Here is a 24,175-nt window from a genome sequence, read left to right as displayed (position 1 = left end):
TTTGGTCTACACTCAACACACACTGTACAATCTGCTGGGAAACCACAGCAAAGGGCTGAGGAACAAAGGGGACACAGGCAGTGGTCCTCACCTACAGGGCCAGGGTGTCATCTGTCCCACTACCCCAGGCTCCCTGGGGCCTTGCTGAGAAACCCCTCCTAAAGGCCCTCCCCAAGGGGAAACCTGTGACAAGCTCAAGGAAGAGTGAATTTCTCTGGCGTCTACGAACCAGGCAGCGGTGCTGTGCGAGAGAAAATCGGATGGAAATAGGACAGTGTTGTGGCAACGTTTTCACAAGCCAAGAGAAAATAAAACCAAACATTTCGTTTCTAAGCACCGTACTCTTTCCTACCCCAAAGGCACCTATTTTTGTTGTTGTTGTGTTTCTTCTAATAAATTGCCTTCACAACAATGTAAATCCCTGAGACAGTGAATTTTTATTCAGACGTTCTGCTTGTGACTGGGACTCTAAACCAGTAAAACTTGTCGCCAGCAGCTCTGATCCGTTTCTGAAGACAGTATCCCCTCACCCAAGGGTCTCAGTGTCAGCCACACACTGGTATCCCCTGGAATATCTCATACACATACTAGTGCCTGGTTCTCCCTCCACACAGTCCGTGTGTAATGGGTCTGTGCAGTTCTATGTGGCACTGAGTTTTTAAGCTCCCAAGTTGACTGTAATACATGCTTGTCGTAGTTCTATTTCAGTGTCGACCTGATTGTATCTGGATCAAATAAGAGACATGATCTGGGAGTGTATGTCCTGGAAAGATTAACAGGGAAAGGGGCTCCCCCAGAGTGGGAGACACCTCCCAGGCAGCCCAGGAAGAAAGAGCTTCCAGAGAAAACCAGTACCGCCTTGTGTGCCCAACTCTGCTGCTCTCTGGTCGGGACATTCCCCCTGCTGCTGCCGCCTCTCCTGTGGCTGGTACCATTCTCTGACAGAGCTCAGCTTCTTTGGCCTTCCAACGAGGACTGAAGACCAGCGGCTATTGTTGGGCTGTCCAACTCATATTGATAAGCCCATCTAAAATCCCCTTTGTAACAGATAACTGGTCCATCAGCTCCGGTCTCCAGGGAACCCTGACTAATACAGCACTGGAAGCTGAGGGTCAGTGGGAGACAACCTGACAACAGGTGCGTGTGTTGCTGCACTTAAGATGAGCCTTGTACGCCACAGGATGAACCACATCCTCTCCCCTAATGTCCAACCTCACGGTCTCTCCGAACTCAGTGCAGTAGTCTCTGTGACATGCACTGAAACAAAATGAAAAAGCTGGGGCAGTGTCAGAAAGAAATGGTGGAACAGAACAGAAGGCTCACTAAACTGAAATCTGTGGAGCCTCCAAAGGAGGGTGTCCCTCACAGTGTCTCTCCACAGTTCACCAGTGCTCCCAGCCTCCCTGCAGCAAGCTGCTCCTCACTGGCTTGCTTTGACCGTCAGCTGCACTCTCTTCCTGGCCCAAGGAAACACTCATGTCTTCTCCCAGACCCTTCATACCCACATCTATACACCACAGCCGGATACCAGTCCCACTTACTTGAGAGGCAGATGTGTGACAAGGCATGTGTACAGTGGTGCTCCCAGCTTCTATGCCTGGGCACTTGCTAGTCACACAAGCAAAGCACACCCTAGATCTACCAGAGAGTCTGAGCAGAGGCCTCCACGAGGGCATCTTAGGCAACTTATCCCAAGGAGGAGTTACAGAACTTCACAATCCCTGCACATATCATAGTATAACCTCAGGCAGGAACCTCAAACAGAAATGGCTTCAGACGCCAGAAAGAAAGGGGCTGAGCTGAGGGTACAAGACAGTAGAGAATGCTGGGTATTGGACTCATTTAATAATTCCCCAAACTGAAGTCACAAAATATGAAAATGACCATGGCATCCAAACAGAACACATTTGGAAGTCAGTGGCCCTATGAGCCCCAATTTTTGAATTCAGGCCTAAACCCATAGTAAGACAAAACATATCTTCTTCATCCGACCTCCAAAGTGAATGTCCTAATCTTAGAAACAATGCTTAGCAGCACATCTGTCTTTGGTAAATGCAGGGTGTCCTTTGCTTGTGTGACTAGCAAGTGCCGAGGCTTGGGATCTGGGAGCATCACTGCCCACGTGCCTTGGCACACACCCTCCTCTCAAGACAGGCGTCCCCTCTGAGCTCAGGGTGACGTCTTCATTGCTACCCCTCTAGCAGGAGAGTCCATGGAGTGTCCTTAAAGGGATGATATTTGCTGAAAGGTTGCTTTCCTGGAGGTAGTTTGAGGAACTTCTGGAAAATTTAGGATGTGATACCTAGCTGGAGGAGGCAGGTAACTAACTGGAAGTATGACCTTTGGACTATGTGCTCCCTGGGCCTTCTCCCTCCATCTGGCTCTGATTCCTTCTTCCCTGAGACGAGCAGCCTCTGTCACATGACCTGCTTCCATGATGCTGTGCCTCACACCAAGACCTAGACTCAGTGGGACTGGCACTGTGGACTGAGGGGCCTGGTACTTAGAGGGAGATTAACCCTCTTCCCTTGCTCTGGTTACATCAGGGATTTTGCTACAGTGACTGGAAGTCTGGCCACTGCAGAGCTTCTGAATCATGGATTGGCTTTACCAGCCATTCTGCACTTTCGACTCACCTGCTCCGTCCCCTTCTCAACTCTCCTCTCGAGTGGCCATTTATATCTTCAGTCCAAGCAGATGCTCCTTCCTCTCCCACTTAGTCTCTCATGCTCTTCCCTTGGCAGCTCGAAAGTCTCACGAATTCCCATGGCATCTTGTGTTTAGTTGTTCATGGGAGCAAACCCTTTACGCCTGTAAATATCTGTTTGTACTTGTTACTTCTCTACTGCTGTGATAAAACACCATAACACTTATAAAAGGAAGATCCCATTTGAGCTTATAGCTCCGGAGGGATCAGAGTCCATCACGGCAGGGAATCGTAGCAGCGAGTAACAGACATGGCGAGTAACAGACATGGTGGTAGGAAAGGCTGAGAGCTCACATCTCAACACAGACAGGAATCCAGCGGGAAGCACAATGGGAATGACCTCCGGGCCTACCTCCAAAGACACACATCCTCCAACAAGACTTACTAATCCTCCCCAAACAGCACCACCTACTGGAGACCAAGCATGAAAATGCCAGAGCCCACAGGGTCATTCTCCTTCAAACTGCTGCTGCACAGCCTCACCATGCTTGCTTGGAGTTCCTTGACTGTCAGATGATATTGTTAGCTCCTGAGTTCACACAGCATGGTAGTGTATTAATACCGCTGGTGGCAGTGAACGTTTACATACGGAATAGCAGCGTCTACCTATGTGTTGACATAGGAAGTATTGGTAAGAATGTGGACAGCTGTATCATTTGTAGCATCCTTACAATATATTCAGTAACCTCTGTTCATAAGATGCAACACCAAGAGAAAAAGTCATGCCACAGAAGACTTGATGAAGCATATCATAACTCACACACTATTTTAGAACATATATTAAAATGATAGATTTGGGGACACACCCATATATCATGAGCTCTGCTGGTATCAGAGGGCCGCTGTCACCAAGTCTCACAACGGGGTGGCTTCCCCAACAGAAACTGACTACCTTGCAGCACTGTTGACTGAGGTGTCTGCAGGATTAGTTCTCTCTGAGGCTGTGAGGAGAAAGAATGAAGGAAACTGAGAGCCAGATGAACAAACAGTCTGCGATCAATGACTGATGCACGTGCAGCCTGGCTCAAGTCCTCAGACCTCTGATTAGCACCCTCTCCTTCTCCAATATGTAGGAGGAAAATGGGGGAAATGGGACATACAAAGATCAATTGCGCCTATATTCTTATGGTTATGTGCTACATCAATTACTTTTCCCATCACTGTATCAAAACTCCTTAATGCGAGGGGGCAGTACAAGCAAAAGGCTTCTTTGGGGGTTCTGGTTTCAGAGGGATTGTGCCTATCATAGCAAAAACAGTGTGGTGGAGTGACTCCTTCCACAGGGACAGTGTGAGGCAGAGGCTTGTTCACATGTATGCAGGTGGCAGAGGATGTAGGCTAGGGTTGGGGGCAAGTATAACCTTCAATGGTTTGCCTTTAGTGTTCTAATTCCTCCTAAATCTCACCTCCTAAAAGCCCCACAGTCTTCAAAGTAGCCCCCTCACCCAGGAGCTGGGGTTCATACCAGGGGCCTGTAGAGGACATTTCAAACTCAAACCACACAAGGTTTGGAGTCAACTGAGCAGAAGCACTCAGACGTCTACCACCCTCCATTCTGTTGACAAAACAACTGTTTAAACGACTTAGAGACCAAATGTGGACACATAGAGATTCGTGACTAGTATAATTATAGTGCCCATCATCAAAGGGATCTTGTCTAGGGCAATGGATAGCCTTGAATAATTACAGTGATTGCATATTCTTTATACCAAATGTATATATACAGTAAACTGAAAGGATTTCTGTGAAACCTGGATCTGGTATGGGTCATTGCCAGGGTGAGGGGATCTATTCAGCCTGCCCAATCTGTAGTTACTTCCTCTGTTCAGAAATTGCCTCTCGGTCCAGAGAAGTGGCTCTTCTCAGCAAATGTATGCTAGATACCTAGTTGTCACTGAGGCATTCCGGGGCAGACAAGGAACCAGGACTGTGAAGAGCCCAGCTCATCAGCTAAGTGGTTCCTAAGATTTGGAGTAAGGTGCTGTGAATAAGCACATTACACTTCTTGGATAAGAAATCTAGACACAGGACAAATAGAGCGACACAGAAAAAGATAAAAATAGAGAATAGCAATGATAGATAGATGGATAGATAGATAGATAGATAGATAGATAGATAGATAGATAGATAGATAGATAGATAGATAGATAGATAGATAGATGGTAGACAGATGGTAGATGGTAGAGAGATAGATGGAGAATGTAATTCATGAGACAATAAGAGCTAGCCAAAAGAAAGATGAATCTTTCCAGGTGCATGATGTAGGTCCCTCCTGAGGTCTACCTGTGTTCCTATCCATGGTGGGTTTTGGAAGAGGTCCCTGTACACTCAATCATGCCTTGTCCTTGTGTGAGGTCAAGTTAGTTCCTGTATGTGTAGCCGCAGGGACCTGACGAATATAGCTCAGCAGATGGCAGGAACAAAGCACAGAAGAGAAAGGAGATGAATTTCTCGGCTAACAGGTGGCAGGGAGGGTGCGCACGCCTGGTCCCATTCTTCCAGCTTTGCCCACACACTTACCTCTACTTCCTACTCGGGAGACACATTTTCAGCTTTCGTTTTTCCTTCTTCTACTTTTTCTTCAACGCAGAATGAGAAACAAATGAAAGAAACAAAACATTCTAAATTATTTGTCTCTGCCAATGGAGCTGGACAGCCTCCAGCTTCCCACACAGCCACCGTCAAGCAGCTGTCCCCAAGAGCGCAGGAGGAACTGCTAAGCCGGGGAGAAGTCTGCATTGGGAGCAAACACACGCTGGTCCTGGAGACAGAGAGGTGGGGCAGTCAAGGGCACAGAAAGGGGCTTTATACCAGGAAATCGGAATGCCAAGGTTAAGCAGACCAAAGAGTGGCCAGGGTGGGGCAGAGCCCACAAAAACCTCCTTTAATCTCAGGAAGAACTGAATTACTATTAGATGAGTTGATATAATTTACAGCTAAGAAATAGGGAAATACAAACTCATTTTCTGGCATGTATCCATGTCTACCAGGTGCCCTATGTTGACAACAGTTGTCCATTAAACAGACAGCACCATTCGGAAAGAATTTCATTAAACCCAGCTAGGGCCCAACCATGCCTTCTCTAGTGCCTGAGCCCTTCATCTAGCCATGCCTTTCCTCCATGGTAAATAGCCTGATGCCTGGTTTAGGGTTGGCTGTAAACACGTGCTCCATGCATGGATTATGTTAAGTCAGACATACTGTGGGACTGGTCAAAACTGGAACTGCAACTTGGGAACACTCTCATGACAATTGAGCTCCTCCCCGCTGTGCAACCCAGAGGCTCACCCTTCCACACTGTTCTTGGTCACACCGGCATTGCTTCCTTCAGAAGTCCTGTGAGCACTGGGTGAGCTGGGTGGCAGAGCTCTTGCCCAGTACTCCTGAGCCTTGAGGTTCCATAGCCCCCGGCACCACATAAAAGGAACTCGGAACTGGTAAGGGGCTCGAAGACAGAGGAATGGCTATGTGCAACAGCTTGCCTCTGACGAACACAGAGCTACATTTCTGATGGATGACTGCTGACTGAAAGGTGGCTGTATTCTATCATGAAAAGGGACACCAATAAGCACCAAGGACAGCAAAAAGGGCTAACGGGGTTCGTAGCTAAGATGACAGGCAGTAATTTCAAAATGGTACTCTGCATGATTGATCTGCTTCCAGGAGGCCTTCCATGGCCGGGTTCTGAGAGGTCTCTTATCCTTTTCCCTTTCCTCTGCCCTGAGTTCTTCTGGGAGGACTCTCACTTTCAACTCCCCTTCAGGGCTCAGTGAGCCCCAATTCAATCTCCTGGGGACAGGGACTTCTTGGTCTTGCTGCTTTCCTTTTCCAGCATAATCCTGTCATGATCTTTATGTCCTTGTATGTATATATGAGGCCTGTCCTGTGACTACTAATTCCACCCCATCTCTCTGCAGTAAATTGAGCCAAGAGCCATTCACATGCTATGAAAGTACTCTACCAGTGAGATATACCCCAAACCTCTTCTCTTTGGTTTCAAAAAATTTTGCCTTCCAAATTTTCTTTCTGCTGTGCACTTTAGCTTGGTTTGGATGGTGGAGGTCCTCAGCTGACCTTTCTTTCTCTTTGCAGCTCTACTGTAACAATTCCGACTCTGATGTAGTAAGGATGGATGCTGCCAATGGACCAAAGGACATTTCATTCATTTCAAGAAAAGGGTGAAGGGGAAAGTTCCCCTTGCATGGTATTATCTTCCCACACCATCATAACAGGAGTCAGGAGACCAGCATTTTGCAAAATCTTTCAGAGCAGTATTATTTCTAAGGATTAAACCTAAAGGGAATTCAAAGTCAGCCATAAACAGCGAAGTTAAAAGGCTTGTTAAGTCTCTCGCGCTCTGATGTGCCCGAGCCCTAGCTTTTAAAGAAGCATCTGATGTATAGAGAGGCACAGGGGGGATCTCAGAAAATACAAACTTATAGTCAGGTGATGAGCTTCAATTTCTATTTATCAGATTTTCTACCCTGGTGATCTGATGTTCTTAGTATGTATGGGGATGGCAAGCATGTGCCAAAGTGTCCAGCTAAAATCAAGGTTGGAATTTAGGGCACTAAAGCCTTTCCGCCTTCATCATCTCCTCTGACTGCTCGGAGTTGGACAGCTCTGAGAACTGACATGCCGTTCAGCATCCGCGGATGGAAGACAGAAGGAGCCACAATGGAAAGGAAGAAAAGGAAAGTGGAAAGAGGTGACTCCCCAAATCTCTGCTTCCCTTTAAAACTCAGTGGCTACCTTGTCAGACATACCCACTATGCGTGTTTGTAAAGATTCTGTGTTTCCTTTATCTAACTGAAGTTCCACCAGGGCTGGGGGGGTGGCTCTGTGACAGGCATAGGACTTGCTATATGAGATGGAGACTTGACTTAGAATCCTTGGAATCCATGTAACATTGGATGTGGTAGCACACACCTGTAATCCCAGCTGTCCTACAGGGAGATGGGAGGGAGAGACAGGCAAGCCCCTGCAGGCACTCAAGTCAGTGGGCCCAGCACACGTAGTGGCAATAAAAGCAAAAGGTCCTTCCTCTAAAGCGTAGACGACAGTGACCGATCCTCAAGCTACCCAGAGTCTTGTATCAGTTACACAACTGAGTTTATAATTAAATAAAAATTAAATGTTTGGGCTTTTTAAATTAATAAAGCAAAGACTTAGAGCTTGACTTTATCCTCTTAAGTTGTTGAAGGAAGCCAAACACAAAATTGATCATAACATAATTGATCATGTTGATGCAAGCCCCATTCCTTCACAGGAGCGGCTGGAGGCTGCACCTGGACTGTAGTTTGACATGGTAATCCCAATTTTTTCATATCTCTATAATTAAGCCTTACCCTTACAGGTTATGTATGACAATATATTTGCAACAGAGTGAGACATAAGAGCCGTAGGAAGACATAAGATGCCCAATAAAGGTGGCATCAACACCTCTAGTAACCAAGAAAGTTTATAAGGCTTAGAATCCAAAGACACTATGAACATCAGGCATGTAACATGTAGCATGTTTCTTCAGGGCATCTCAATAAAGGTTTTCAAAGAAAGAACATCCATTGAATATAAAATCACACAGCAAGGCTTATTAAATTTGTTTATGACTTTAAGCACCCATATTGGAAGAGATATTACAGCATTTAAACGTGTCTGTGTCCATCTTCCAATGTTATAACAAAGTGTCAGAATCTGGTTATGGTACAAAGGAGGATGCTTATTTAACTTACAGCTTTAGAGAGTGCTAGTCTAAGTGTTCATCTTTCTGCTGGGATGGAAAGGTGCCTTGGGACACGGAAGCCCAGGAACCACACAGCTCTAAGGAGAGACCGCATCCCAACAGGAGGGTGCACCGAGACACAGGGGTCCAGAAACCACACAACTCTGAGGAGACACCTCCTCGGCCAACAGAGGTGGTGTAGCTCCCAGGGAGGGGATCCCAGCTGAGCTGAGGAGCTCAGGAGCTTCAGCCCGGCTTCCTCTCTTCCCTTCTTCCTGTCTTCCCTTCTCCTTCATTGCTTCTTGTCTTCAGCTGATGAGACAGTCACACCAGGCAGCAAATCTCATAAAAGAGATTTATTGGGAGGGTTCAGGGTGTCGAGGGACAAACCCAGGAGTGGCTGCCTCTGCTCCTAAGAGGGAGCAGGCAGCAAGAAAGCGAAGCCCAGTACTTATATAGGGTTTCTTTCTAAGGGAGGATGATCTCCAAGGTAGGATTTCAAGTCCTGAGCTTGGGAAAGCTTGGGGATTGGTGGGTGTTTCTGTGGAAAGTTCAGGGATTGCTGGGGTTCAGACTATTCACCTAAAATTAGCATAATCTGGGAAGGGGTTGGCTTCTGGGGCTCCTCAGGTGGGGCCTGGCCACTTTCCTGCCTTGAGGGTTTACAAAGTTTACAAAGTATACCAAAAGTTTACAAAGGGAGTCCAATACGGGGAAAGCCTTTCCTGTCACTTGGGTGGTGTAAATATCCGTCACTAAGACATAGCCCAGTTTGCTCTGCCTCTGGTAAGAGGCTCATGGTAGACAGCATCATGGTGAGGAGAGCATGAGTGGGAAGAGACATGTGGTATGACAAGCCGCTGCAGAAAGGGGACATGTCTGTCTGGCTCTCTTATTGACTTCTCCAGATAGGACAGAGGGCCTACAAGAACTGTCAGTCCTTCCATGAGGAGACCCCAGTGTCTGATCCACCCTTGCCCTGCACTGTGCCTCCTGCAGGTTCTAGAACCTTTCAATACCACCTCACTGGGGTCAAGCCTCTGACACGAGGACTCTTGAGAGATCCTCTGAAGTGAAATTAGTCAGGATCAGCCCAAATCCTTACGACGTGTCAGCACCTCTTATCTCAGCCCTCAGTACCCGTGAATGTGTTCCTTCATGACATGCACCCTCATGGTGGGCACTTCAGAATGAAACGCTGAGACAAAGGATGGAGACATTAATATTCTTTCAGAGCAATGGGGTAGCTTCAAAGGAAGTTCTGATCGGGAGAGTGCTCTGTTCTACAGAATTCCCAGACTTGATTCCATTTAGAAGCTGAAACATATTCACTGTGACCCAGAATCTACACACAAGACAGATGGGAACTGCCCTTTGTACTGAATCGTGAAGCGGAAATTCTATACATCATTAGAGCCACTGAGGGCGTGACTGCGTAGACCAAAGAACCCATGCCGCACGTAGGTATGTGTCCTGGACTCAGTGTCATCCCAGCATTTGGGACAAAATGGAGACAGTTGGACAAGTTCAGGCTCACCTAAAATAATGCTTCTGTCTAAAAGAATAAAGAGACTCAATGCTTGTTTTCACATAGGTGTCCATTCCTTTCTTTTCCAACTATTCCACAAGGCACCCCTCTATGTAGGGGCAGGAGAGGTGGGGGTGGGGTGCGCAGCCTCAGTTGAGAAGAGTACCATCCCTTTACAGAGGGATCCACCAGCCTGCTACCTAAGAGCCATGGTGGCTATGCTGCTGACTCGGGTGTCTGAACTGCCCCTAAGGTTGCAAAGCTAGGCTGGGATTTGAAATCTTGGAGTCAAGAGCCTTGTTCCTAATCACTGCCCATCCCTGAATCGGCTGAGACAGTGCCAGACTCGCGGAGGTTTTCCGTCCGTCCATGGAGACAGATCTGAGCAGATGGTAACTAAGCTGTGAAGAAGCTGATGATCAAAGTGGGGTGACAATAAACTGAGGGAGATAACCTTCTCCTGCTCTCTACGCCCCGCATCTCGCCCCCGTCCATGTGTTTGGTATCACCGACACTCCTTGCTTTCAAGTTCTTGGTTTGCTTTTTTTGGATGTTGTTTCTCATCAGCTGCAGCAAGCATGGAGTCAGGACTCACGGTGTGCAGGATCCAGGCCATCTTCAGCATCATCCAAGTGGAAAATGATCCCTGGCTCATAGTAAATAGCAAAACTGTGCAGTATGCCTAGAAATCACACATCAGTTTTCTAGCTGCTTCCTTGGGGGCATTTAAAATGTTCTTGCTCTCGGTATTTTATATTCTGTTGCTTTTGATGTTTTCCTGGAAAACAATTTGATTACTCTGAGAATTCAAAAGGACAGTGTGAATGGAGAATTAAATAAGTTTTTCATTTTATAAAAGACCTTCCCATGGGAAGTGATGGGGAGAGCCAGTCTTCACCCATTGGGGCCCTACATGCCTAATTAACACTGGCTTGCAATCAAGCCTATTCTTTGGGTGGTCACTTCCTTCCGAGCCTGCGACACAGCCCATCTGACCCCTGCTTCCTATTTTCAACTTCACACAATGAATCCTTCCTAAAATGTCTCTCTCTCCCTTCGGAGAATGAAGCTTGCAGCATTAGCTCTCCCCCACTGCTTCTCTTTGCAGTTTTCTTTTTATTCTTTGAGCTCTCTCTGCAATGAAAGTTCCTTTTCTAGTCTGCAAAGACCTTTCACACTGGAAAAAATTGGAGTTTGGTACTACATAAAGTGTAGGCCCTGTGACAGTAAATGATTAGAGAGTGTTTGGTGCAGAATTTTAATCCCCCACCCCACTGGGAGCCTAGGATTATCCCCCAGAGCACGTACAGTGGCCCTGTGGGGAACCAAGGACACGGGCCTCAGAACAAGCTGGAGTTCATATTTAGTCCCAAATCTATCGCTTTCCAGTGTGCTGTGAACTAGTTAGCTGAGCCTTCTCTGCCTTGGTTTCTCATTTGTAAGATAAAGATTCTTAATTTTATTTTTAGTGTATTTAGAGTAGAAAATTCGAGTCTTAATTCTGGTTTTCAGAGTCATTTTGAAGGTTTGGTGAGGTCAAAACAGCGACTACTGCAAAAGACATCATTTTCTTCGTGGTGTTTGAGAGGAAAGGTCAAGGCCAGAGAACAGGGCCTGAAGTAAAGATGTAGAGAGAGACTGGGTGCCTTTGTAGAGACGGGGCCTGGAGGTCCTAAAGTCAATGACCATGGCAAATGCAGGGCCACAGCCAAGAGGCTTCACAGTGGAGCTGCTGTACGGTGGTAGCTGCCGTTGGAGCCTGCAGACAGCCCCGAGCTGATGCTTCCTGATCGAATGACCTTTCTTTAGCTTGCAGTTAGAGACTTCATTCTGCTTTGAAAGGTCATTACACAGATTAAATTAGACAACAGCTGTAAAGTACCTCACCCAGGGTGTGGCACAGTAGGCCTTTAATAACTGATATCGCTTCATGTTACTTACTCTTGCTATCGATTTAGAAGTCGGTTTCACCTCCGGTCTTAAATTCTCTCACCTGAAGATGACTGTTGGAGAGGAGCCATCTTGGCTCTGGCAGAAACTGAGATGACACGGGAAAGCACCCATGGCAAAGCACTTGCTACCTAGAGAGACTCCCTCACCCTTCCCTGTCTCTCCTGCTCTGATGAGCACTGTGTGGCTGAGAGCTGCACCCCAACTGTGTGACCGTCTGTCTCCATGAAGGACTGCTGCGACCTGTCCCTGCATGAGTTCTCCCTTGGTACTTCTACCTCTTGGAAACCTTGTGACAGAATTGTTGGTGATCTGGAAGTTTCCCATAAGATAGGCCCTTCACAACATGCCTTACCACACAGCCAACAATCTAATCCCACAGGTCACTGCTGGTGACAGTGCCATGTTCTCCTCAGACAGGCAATTGTTTGAGTATTTCACAGTCATCTTGGTTAGAAAACTTTTCTGGATGGAAATCATCAGGGTTCTAAAAGGGGCTCAGTATCTGAGCAAACAAGTTCATAAAGGAAGACAGGAACACAGGGAGTCAAGGGAGGCAGGAACACAGGGAGTCAAGGGAGGCAGGAACACGGGGAATCAAGGGAGGCAGGAACACAGGGAATCAAGGGAGGCAGGAACACAGGGAGTCTCATTGGCTACCATGTTTTTTCAGGTCTCAGTGGGTTCCAACAAGACCAAAGCTAAACACACCTTTCCAGAAGTTTCATGTGTGTGTGTGTGTGTGTGTTTATGTGTGTGTGTTCATGTGGGTGTACATGTGTGTGTTTGTGTGTGTGCATGTGTTTATGTGTGTGTATGTATGTGCCTATGCATGTGTGCATGTGTTGTGTGTGCACGTACATGTGTGTATATGTATATACATGTATGTGCCTATGTGTGTACATTTATGTGCCTATGTGTATGTGCATGTGTATGCATGTAGATGTGTGTGTGCATATATTTGTCTTTGTGTGTGCATGTGTGTTTATGTGTGTGTACATGTGTGTATTTGCATGTGTGCATGTTTGTATGTGTGTGTGCATGTATGTATGTGCCTATGCATGTGTGCATGTGTGTTGTGTGTGCATGTACATGTGTGTGCATGTATATATATGTATGTGCCTATGTGTGTACATTTATGTGCCTATGTGTGTGTGCATGTGTATGCATGTAGATGTGTGTGCATGTATTTGTCTGTGTATGTGCATGTGTGTTTGTAAGTGTGTGCATGTGTGTCTGTCTGTCGTCATCTATCTGTCCTCTCTGTGGATGCATACTTGTCTCTATGTTCTCTCCCACCCCCAGCCTCTCCCCCTCTTCCTTTTCTCTTCCATGCACAGTTTTATGCACTTGGACAACTATGGCTGTTAGTTCTCTCTCTCTCTCTCTCTCTCTCTCTCTCTCTCTCTCTCTCTCTCTCTCTCTCTCTGGAGTGGCTGGGGATCTTTCCAGACCCTCTTGCTTTTCTTACTCTGAGGCCCCATTTCTCCTGCACTTGCGTTCCATGTGCTGACACAGCACCGTTGCTCTCTCCCTCTCCCTCTTATATCAAACACTATGCAGAAAATCCATCCTGCTCAGTGTCAGATGCCAGATCCACTTTGGATATGCATTATTTTTGCTCAGGGTGGATTTGGTCTCACTCTTTTCCATTACAGCCCACACCCTCCCCCCTCAACACTCTCCCCATTACCTGACTAGTAACTAGTCAAGAGTCTGTCTATTCTTCATACCCTTTAGAGACATGTAGAAATATTAGATGTTCAAGGCTGGGTGTGTGCAGAGTGAATTAGCACCCCAAGGAAGAACTCGAGCCTATCTTATCTTCTCTCCCTCTCCCTCTGCCTCTCTCCCTCGCTCCTTCTCTCTCTCTTCTTTTGTTTTCTCTCTCCTTCCCTAAAATGTATCCCAGATTTTGAATTTATAAATTGAATGAATAATTTGGTGAGAAACAGATCTTTCAGATTTGCATAGCTCCAGTTTCTCTGTGGGCTGAATTTCCAACCAAGAGCTGAGCTTTCTTCTAGCAGATGGGAAAGCTCAAATCCAAGAAGACAGAATGGCAGAAGGACCCGGATCATGAGGAGACACCTGCACCCGTGGGCTTGTTAAATGAGTATGCAGTCATTTCCACGTGAGTCCAGTTCAAGCTGTGTCTACTCTGTCATGGAAGTGAGGAGCTAACATACATTTATCACCACCCGTGAATGAATCCAGGATGGACGGATGGCTCAATGGGTAACAACTTACCACACAAGTGTGAGGACCTGAGTTCAGATCCCCAGAACCCAGGAAAAGCCAGGCACAGTGTACAGTCCCAGCATTCCTACAGTGGGACAGGAAGCTTGCAAGCCAGCTCTCAGGATGACCTAGGCAAGCAGCCGACCTCCGAGGATGAGAGCCCCCGCATTTACACACGTGAACTTGTACATGCAGCATACCGCTCCACACCCCCAAACAGATACACTTCTTAAAATTGGAGAAATCTGCTGTGTAAATACTCAGTTCTTCAAAGAAGTCTTTTGGTGCTTGGGTAGTGGTGCTTCTGTTCCTCTGTGTGTCCCCATAAACTTGGATTCTGAGGAAGGTTGTGTTATTAAGAAGACTCCCAGCCTGTGTGTGCTCACAGTTCTGTGCACACAGTGTGGCAGCATGGCTCTGATTATTGTTGTTACTTATCAGTGTGGTCCCAAGCCTCAGACAGTGGCCAACACCAACCAGTCTTGACTAGAATCATTACTCTCTCTATAGTACCCAATGTAGATATGTTAAGCAAGCTATCTAGTTCAGAATGCAGGAGGGAAGGAAACATGGTCTTAAGAGCAAGACAAGCAGAAGGGAAAAGGACAGATAACAAGTTCATGGCCAGCATGGCAGATCTGGAAGGAGCCCACTGCTGGGACAGAGGGAAGTGACACTCAAAAAGGAGTCAGCTAGCCAACGCTGCTGTCTGTCGTTCACCTGTGTGAGAGACTGGACACTGATCCTGCTGGAACCTGGAATCTGGGATTGGGGGAGCTTCAGTGGAGCAACACTGCTCTGGGAACATTTACCCACCCTGCGATGCCTGTTACCCACCCTGGGGTGACAGTTACCCAGCCTGCGATGCCTGTTACCCACTCTGGGGTAACAGTTACACACCCTGTGGTGACAGTTACCCACCCTGGGGTGACAGTTACCCACCCTGCGATGCCTGTTACCCACTCTGGGATGACAGTTACACACCCTGGGGTGACAGTTACTCACCCTGGGGTAACAGTTACCCACCCTGCGATGCCTGTTACCCACCCTGGGGTGACAGTTACACACCCTGGGGTGACAGTTACCTACCCTGGGGTGACAGTTACCCACCCTGGGGTGACAGTTACCCACCCTGCGATGCCTGTTACCCACCCTGGGGTGACAGTTACCCACCCTGCGATGCCTGTTACCCACCCTGGGGTGACAGTTACCCACCCTGGGGTGACAGTTACCCACCCTGGGGTGACAGTTATCCACCCTGGGGTGACAGTTACCCACCCTGGGGTGACAGTTACCCACCCTGGGGTGACAGTTTTCCACCCTGGGGTGACAGTTACCCACCCTGAGGTTCCAGTTACCCACCCTGGGGTGACAGTTACCTACCCTGGGGTGACAGTTACCCACCCTGAGGTTCCAGTTACCCACCCTGGGGTGACAGTTACCCACCCTGGGGTGACAGTTACCCACCCTGGGGTGACAGTTTTCCACCCTGGGGTGACAGTTACCCATCCTGGAGTGACACTTACCCACCATGGGGTGACAGTTACCCACCCTGGGGTGGCAATTACCCCACCTGGGGTTATAGTTACTCACACTAGGGTAACAGTTACCCCACCCTGGGGTGACAGTTAACTATGATGAAGTGACAGTTACATATCCTGGTGTGCCAGTTACCTGCTCTGAGGTGCCACTTAACCCACCCCAAGGTACCAGTTATCCAGAACTTCTGTCCTGTGGGTTAAGGTCACTGGGAAGAGCTCTCAGATGATGCAATTGTAGACCAGACTATGCATATATTAAAATAGTGACGTCTGAGGAATATGGGTAAGATGGAGTTAGCGTCCTCTGCCTCCACAGACTGTCAGCTTAAACTGTCAGGCACAGGAAATGATGCAAAGGTGTGTGCTTTGTGTGTGTGTGTGTGTGTGTGTGTGTGTGTGTGTGTGTGTCAGTTAATTCATATTTATCAAAACAGTGTGATCTGGGTAAGCTATAGAAGGAAGGGCTTATTGGGAGCTACAGTTTCAGAGGGATGGGAGTCCATCCCCGCAGCCATGGCTGGAGAGCAGCAGCCGAAAGCTCACATTGCAGTACACAAACAGGAAGCAGAGAGAGACAGAATGGTGGCAGCCTTTTGAAACCTCAAAGCCTCCAATAAGCCCACACTTCCTAGTCCTTTCCAAACAGTTGCAGTGGTTGGAGACCAAGGATTCAAAGATACAAGCCTATTGGATCTCATTCAAATAACCACACTGGGTTTCAAAACTAAAAGGTGCAGTATTAAAAATCTACCAGAAATAAACTGCAGGGCAGGTCTGAAAGTCACATAGCTGATTTAAAAAGAGCCAAATACAACCAAGGGGACTTTTGCTGTATTTAACACATGTGAGGCTCAGCTGAAGAGAAAGTTAGTGAACTTGAAGGTAATTCAGAAAACATTATGCAGAATGCATACAAACAAACAAAATCTCAGAGCACAGGCGGGGTGGGATGCAGGGCACTACGACAACGCCACCTGGCCTGTATTTACATCAGACTGAAGATGGAGAAGGGGGAGAAAATAGGATGAAATCAATATTTGAAGAGACAATGAGGGCTGACCTCAGAAAGAAGGAGTGGCTGCCAAGGCTTATGGGACGGGGGTCAGCAGTTGTTTAGGGGGTTGTTGAGTTTGCTCCCTGGCACAAGGAATAAATTGTATGACCAAGAAAGAGAACACTAAGCTGTTGAAAAAGAAAAGCAGTGTATTTATTCAATCGGTCTGGGAGGAGCCTAAGACCAGAAGTCCCTTAGCAGACCCTGGTCCTGTTTAGATACTCACCCTATGCCTTTCCACCATTTCTTCTTGTAGTGCTTTCGGGGATCAAGAAACAGCCACCTCCAGAGAACGGCGTTCCACTGCCCCATTCCACCTGCTTGCTTATACCTGTCTTCCAGCTGACAGCTGCAAACTGTGTGCCTTCGTCATGCCTGTAACAGGCTCTGAGCTCCTCAGCACAGTGACTTAAGTCCTTGAACTTCATTTCTTTTGCCTTCATTTTACTCTACCTTCTCTATTTATGCTATGAAAGTCTGTGACATCCGTAGCCCTCAGAAGGAAGATGAAGATACAGCCCCTTAATCTCTGGCAGAGAGAGGGGAAGGAAACAGGGCGCTTAGTGGTTGGCTCTACACTCAAGGATTGATGCTACAATAAAATATGTTTCTGGTATAGCTCCGGAGAACATGGAACAGGAGGCAAACTAACTCTGCCACGCAGAGGTTTACAAACCTTCGCTCAGTGTAGGTACTCTTCGACCTAATCAAAGGAGACTTGAGTGGAAGTTTGTCAGCCTAGGCAGAGAGAAGGGAATGAAGCATAGGTGCCAAGACCTTATTAGTGGCTGTATTTGAAGAAGAATTCCATGGCTGGAAGACAGGGTATCTGACAGGCAAAAAAAAAAAAAAAAATGGTGGGTCTTCTGAAAATTCAATAGCCTTTAAGAACAGTGAACCGTCTTCAAGGAAATGAAGCACTGCAGCCTGCAATGCTGGAACTGGAGTGTGTGTATGCAGTGGTTCATCCTGACAGCCTTATGGGTCAGGAATTACCTTGGACACCAGGCACTTGTCAGGGCAGCACCTTTTATAGGCCTGGGTTCTGATCAGAATATGTAATAGGGTTAAGCCTGAGGGTTCCTACTTCTCTGCTTCCTGATTACAGACACAAAGTAACCAACTGTTTCTACTTCCCTAGGCTGAGTGCACCAAGGACTGTGAACCAAAGTGAACCCCTCCTTCCTGAAGTTACTTTTATCAGGGCCATTTCATTGTAGCCACAGAAAATCAACTAAGACAACAGACTTTTAAGGCGGAGAAAGTAAGGGATCAAACTTGGGACTTAAAAGCTCTTTCAGAAAAGCTTGAGTTTCTTTCCCCATTTTGATGAGACCCCAAACAGAAGAAAACAAAACCAAACAGACAAGAACCATAAACGGAGCAGACATATGCTCTGGATCATTCCATAACCACCACATTTGTTGTTCATGGTTACATTATGGCCACTTGGACGCAGTGGGGGAGTTGAATATTCAGTAGTTCCATTTTGTAAATAAATGATTATGCTAGCTAACTGTAAAACAGTCCAGAGTGGTAAAATTCCATGGGACTCTAGTAATTATATATGCCTCATTTTAAACAGTATTCAATGCTGCTTTCAAAAGAAGTGACTGTGACCAGTCAAAACGCTCTAGCCATAATTTACAGCCTTGACCTAAAGTGACAGGTTCTGATTTTAAATTGGTTAGTAAGTATATTTAATAGTGTGAGGTCAGCACAACGCTACCAAATGGCCAAATGACAGTTGCCCTACATGGAATTCATACAAACTCCACATGAAATTCTTTTAACAATTAGAGCAACACACATTTTTCTTTCTAGTGGAAAACTGAAGTGAAACGCATTTCCCCACAATGTGATTTTTGTTTCTTAAGGTAGACAATAAATTGAGACCCTGGCATGGAATTCAGATAACATAGCCCTTTAAATGTTTCTGGTTTATAAGAAAACAACAGAGATCAATTCATTAAGTGCTAGTTTATAACAAGTAAAGGCCAGCCACTGTCAATGATGGTCCAGAAAGAGGGGAGGATTTGCTGGAGTTTGAACAGAATTTCATCCAAATTTCAGACATAGTGGAAAATAGGATAGGAAACCTGGTTTATGGTCAAACCATTTCAGAATGGCTGGTATGAGTTGGTTCATGCTTTTCCTCTGGCTCTGTCTTGTGACCATGAATATATTCTCAAAAAAATTTAAAAAAAAAAAAAACAAATATAACTTGAAATGTCACTTTCCTGTTCCAATTCCAGGAATAACTGGATTGAATGAGTATTTAAACATGCCATAATGACAACCTTATCTCAACAGAAGAAGAAAGCCTCCTGGAGAACAGGGGTGGCTCGTTAAGACTGGCAGACGATGGTTACTCCACAGGCAGAATCAGGATAAGTAGGTGATCTATCTATTCTGAAAAAAGTAACAAATCTGTTGTTCCCAGATACCATTATGAACAGTGTTCTTAAATAAACAGCATTCCTTTGTTGACTAGTTTGAATTATGATACAGAAATGCATGAAAGAACACAGAAATATTCAAAGTATGTCTTTCTATTTGCTAATTAGAACTTTGTTGCTTTGTTGTTTGGTTTGTGTTTAATTATATACAGTCACACAGCACACAGTAACACTCTAGTCAACATCTGCCTGTACATAGTGCCCTCATAGATGGCAGTACCTATAACTGTCATAGTTTTGTCTTCTATGATGTTCACACAGTGATGAGATGACCTAATGGTACATTTCTCAAAATGAACACTCATCATTAAGTAATTCAAGCTTGCATTTATTTTTATTTTAGCTCTGAATATTATCTATAACAAAAGTTCGGGGCTCAGTGGTGTAGGACACTTGCTGCTGTTGCAGAGGACAGAAGTGGATCATGGCTGCCTGGAACTCAAGTTTCAGGAAAGCTGCTGTCTTCTCCTGGTCTCCATGGGTACTCTCACACAATGCACAGACACACACACACACACACACACACACACACACACACACACATGCACGGACACACATCCACAGACACACACACATGCACAGACACACACACACACATGCACACACACACATGCACACACATGTACACATGCATGGACACACACATGTACAAACACAAGCACACATACACATGAACGGACACACACACACAAACATGAGAATAAACATAAAATTTTTTGAAAAAGAAATAAAAGCTTGTATGTCTATCTTAGGTAGCTTTTTAAATAAAGAATTTACATCTAATGGAAGTCAAAAATAAATTTTTTGCTTTAAAGCAAAGACCATTATATACCCACCTTGCTAAAGAGAGACATAAAGCAGGGGAGACAGTCTGATCTTCTTTCATGTTAAGTTTGCCCCCAGGGAGCATGTGAGGGGGAGGGTGCTGTAGTGTCCAGGTGATAAGCTGCTGAAAAAAGATGCTCCTATGCAAAAGGAGGTGCCCTGGTAGTTTCTGTCAATGGGACACAGGTTAAAGTCAGCCTCAACCTCAACTGACTCCAACAGCCTGGCCTGTGAGCCGGACTGTAGGCATTTCCTTGATTTGTTGATGTGGGAAGCCTCAGCCCACTGTGGGCAGTGACCCCAGGCAGGTCCTTCGTAGAAGCTGAAATAAAGCTGCTCTCCCCTAAGTGGTTTTGGTTGTGGTGTTTTATCATCACAACGGGGACCCTGAGATGCTCTCAGAGTGTGTCATGCTTCTGGGTCCTTGTATCTCACCTCCTGCTATACCCGGTGAACTGAGATGTACTCTGTGAGCATGTCCGACAGAGGATAAAGATTTGGCTTTATGGTGGAAGAGGATAACTCAAAACACAGGTTAGAAAGGCAGGAAAGGCAAGGGTCTGCAGAGCTTAAAAATAAGGCACGGTGTTTCTGCAAGAGGTTAAGATCTGCCAGGTGTTTTGTCTCTGTGCCAGTGGAAGAGCATCTCTCAGCCAGATGCATCAGGAAGAGCATCTCTCAGCCAGATGCATCAGGAAGAGCATCTCTCAGCCAGATGCATCAGNGGAAGAGCATCTCTCAGCCAGATGCATCAGGAAGAGCATCTCTCAGCCAGATGCATCAGGAAGAGCATCTCTCAGCCAGATGCATCAGCTTCCATAGGACACGTCTGGGAAAACGGGGCTGGGAAATCGATGTCAGGAGAGTGTTTGCCTTTTAGGTCTGAGCCTGGTCCCCAGAATCCACATAAAAAAAATCCAAGTGATGGGGGTGTGCTTGTAACCATAGTGTTGGGAAGGCAGAGACAAAAGGATCCTGGGGCCTGCTGGCCAGTCAGTCTTGTCTATTTGGTTCCAGGCCAAGGAGAGACCTGGAAATAAATAAATCTAAAAAAAAAAAAGTTATTATAAATACAGAGCCAAGCAGACTCCATCATTAGCTGGGTCTCCAGTTGTCCAGGAGCAGGGAGGAAAGTCGAGACTTGCTTTGAGAATTACACCTTGGCTCCCTAAAAGCGGACCGGCTTCCCTAGTGGAGAGAAGCACTGCGAGGTAGGTCTGACGGGGGAGGGGAGATGGCACGCTTGCTTGTTGATATACTGGTAGAGCTTGAGTTATCTAGAAGCCATTGCATTGAAAGAAACAGAAGCCAGAGAGCACTGATCAGAAAGTCCAGTAAGTTGATGGTTCTCACTGAGGCAGAGGACTGACGGACAGTGGCGTTCATTGTTCCAGTGGATTTCGAGGCAAAGGGGGGCGGTTAACATTTAAAAGACACTTCTCGTCTAATGGATCAACTGTTGAGTGGAGATGAGGCTGGGCATGAAAAGATGAAGTGTGATTAAGAGTTTAGATTTGGTGGGGAGAGAAGCAGCTTGATTTCAGAAGCCAAAGAGCTGTCAAAAGAATGAGCCACTTAGACAATGTGAGAATCTTCAGGAAGTGTGCTGTGCAGTTGTTTGAGAATTGGCTGAATTGGAATTGGAATTGGGAGGGTTTTTTTTTTTTTTTTCCCTTCAAGCAGTGTGCCAACAAATAGGAGAGAGACGGAGGAAGGGTGGGCTAGGGACCAAAGGAGAGGGGTAGAGTCATCAAGCACCCATACTACCACGCTCAGCAAGTGCTTCGTGAGGATCCGGGTTCCGCACATGTAAGAACTAGGAAACAAAGCTGGGTCACATTTGCCTCCCTTGAGGTATGTTTCTAGCGATCATTATTTTTAAGATGCTCATCGAAAGGGTCTTTGTAAAGTTGTAAAGTAGGTTTTAAAACACTTCTTTTAATGCCCATCTACCGCTCCCCCCGCCCCTTTAAGTCAGCCCCCCCTCTCAAAGCTGTCAGAAATAAAGATCTGGCCACACTACTCAGTTTTCTCTCCTTCTGCACCAGGATCTAGTCTCTGCTTGGCTTCAGATATCCCCTTAGCCTGTGATCGCTGCATCCTCCATGTGCAGGGCATTGTGGGAGAGAGAGAAGCAAGCATGCGTGCATGAAGGCGTGTGGCGTGCGCTCAACAAGGTCAGAGCTGAAACAAAACAAAACATCCAACCAGGACGCTCTGTGTGTGCTGCTCCACAATCCCACTCCGTTCCACACCAGCCTGTGACATTTCTGTGTATCCCCGGCTACTACACTCCAGGCGTCCCTTGCGACTTTCTCACACTGCTAGGGCTTCTGGCTGAGGTAAGTCCCCAGCTTCGTGGCTTTGTGGACTCTGCCTCAGAAGCATTGTTCTCTTGCTACTGGGAGGTAGGCTTGGGTGGTGGATACTTGGATTAAGTTTTGAGGTAGGCTGTTACTCCATAAATACGTGGGTAAGTGTGGTGGTTTGAATGAGAATGGTCCCCATAGGGTCATATGTCTAAACACTTGGTCCCCTGTTGATGGAACTGTTTGGAAACCTGTGGCCTTGCTGGAGGAGGTATATCACTGGCGATTGTCTTTGAAGTTTCAAAAACCCACGCCATTCTCTCTCTCTCTCTCTCTCTCTCTCTCTCTCTCTCTCTCCCCCCTTCCTGATGTTTGGATTGGATGTAAGCTCTCAGCTTCTGCTCCTGCACCATGCCTGTCTACCTTGCATCCCTGCAAGGATGGACGTGGACTCACCCTCTGGAACTATGTGTCTCAGTGTCTCCTTGTGTAAGTTAGATGGGTCATGATCTCTTCGCAGCAACAGAAGAGTCACTGAGACTAGACTACGCTCAATCCTCATGTGACAGCCTCCACGTGCTGGGATTACAGGCACGCACCACCACATCCTGCTCTGCGGAGACAGAGTTACATTCCTGTGAACACACTGTCAAGAGCAGAGCCTTCTCAACAGATGCTTTCAAGCTACATGCCAGAAAGATAAGACAATAAAGGTTCAGTGAATGAGTAAATGATTACAAGTCACTTGATGTTGGTAAATTGATTCTAGAACATTTTACAATTTGGGTTAAAAGGGTAATATGACCTTTTATAAGAGAGAGAGAGAGAGAGAGAGAGAGAGAGAGAGAGAGAGAGAGAGAGAGAGAGAGAGACTTTTCTTGAAAATGCCATAATGAAACCTAACATTTTACATTATAATAAAAATCCTCCAGCTCCTGGAATATGTGTTATGACAGAGTCTGATGTCACTTGTTTAGCATCTAGCCTGTATCTATCATATACGCGTACTCTGTACAAAAGAGCATGCTGGGTGTCGGTGTCATCGTGAAGGTTAAAGCCTTAGCCTCGTGGAGTCCATGGTCTCAGAAGGAAAATTATGAGGATATCTGCTTATATGTAAACATAACTTGTATAAATGGTACAGAAACTGTAGCAAAAGAGATGAACAAGAGAGGCCTGACTTTGAGTATGGGGTCAAAGTAGCCATGTATGAAGACTAAAGAAAGCTACATGTGGGAATGTTCAATAAGTAAGGTCATTTCCTGCTCAGAGAAGGACCCTGATGTGCTCAGGGTCTGGTGAGGGGGAGCAAGGTCCACAGAACAAGGTGGAAGATGAAGGCAGAAGCTGGCATACCAGGTGAAGATTTGTGGATTGTTTCTAGAAGTAAAGGCCAATCACTGAAAAATATTCTGAATAAGAGCATTCATTATCTAAGCATTTTCATGTTGAAGGGTCACTTGTAGAAGATGTAGAATGATTAGGAGGGCAAGAGAGACTGTGAGAGCCCACTGAAGAGATCTGTTCCTTCAGAATCCAGAATCCAGGCTTGCTTGGTTCCATTAGGAGACTCATGGGTGTGGCAGCTCAGGCCTGTGATCCCAGCACTTGGGTGACAGAAACAGAACTTCAGTGAGTGCGAGGCTAGGATGGGCTACAGAGTGAGCTCATGCCTCATCTAACCAACCAGAATAACAAAAGGAAGAGAGACACAGTGAGAGACAGAAAAGGGAGAAGGGAAGAGAAGGGGAAGAGGGAGGAAGAAAAGGGAGGATAGGGGAAGGGAAGGGAAGGGAAGGGAAGGGAAGGGAAGGGAAGGGAAGGGAGAAAGGCAAGTGT

The sequence above is a fragment of the Mus pahari genome, chromosome 4, assembly GCF_900095145.1.
Source record: "Mus pahari chromosome 4, PAHARI_EIJ_v1.1, whole genome shotgun sequence".
NCBI lineage: Eukaryota > Metazoa > Chordata > Mammalia > Rodentia > Muridae > Mus > Mus pahari.
This window is presented reverse-complemented; position numbering follows the sequence as displayed.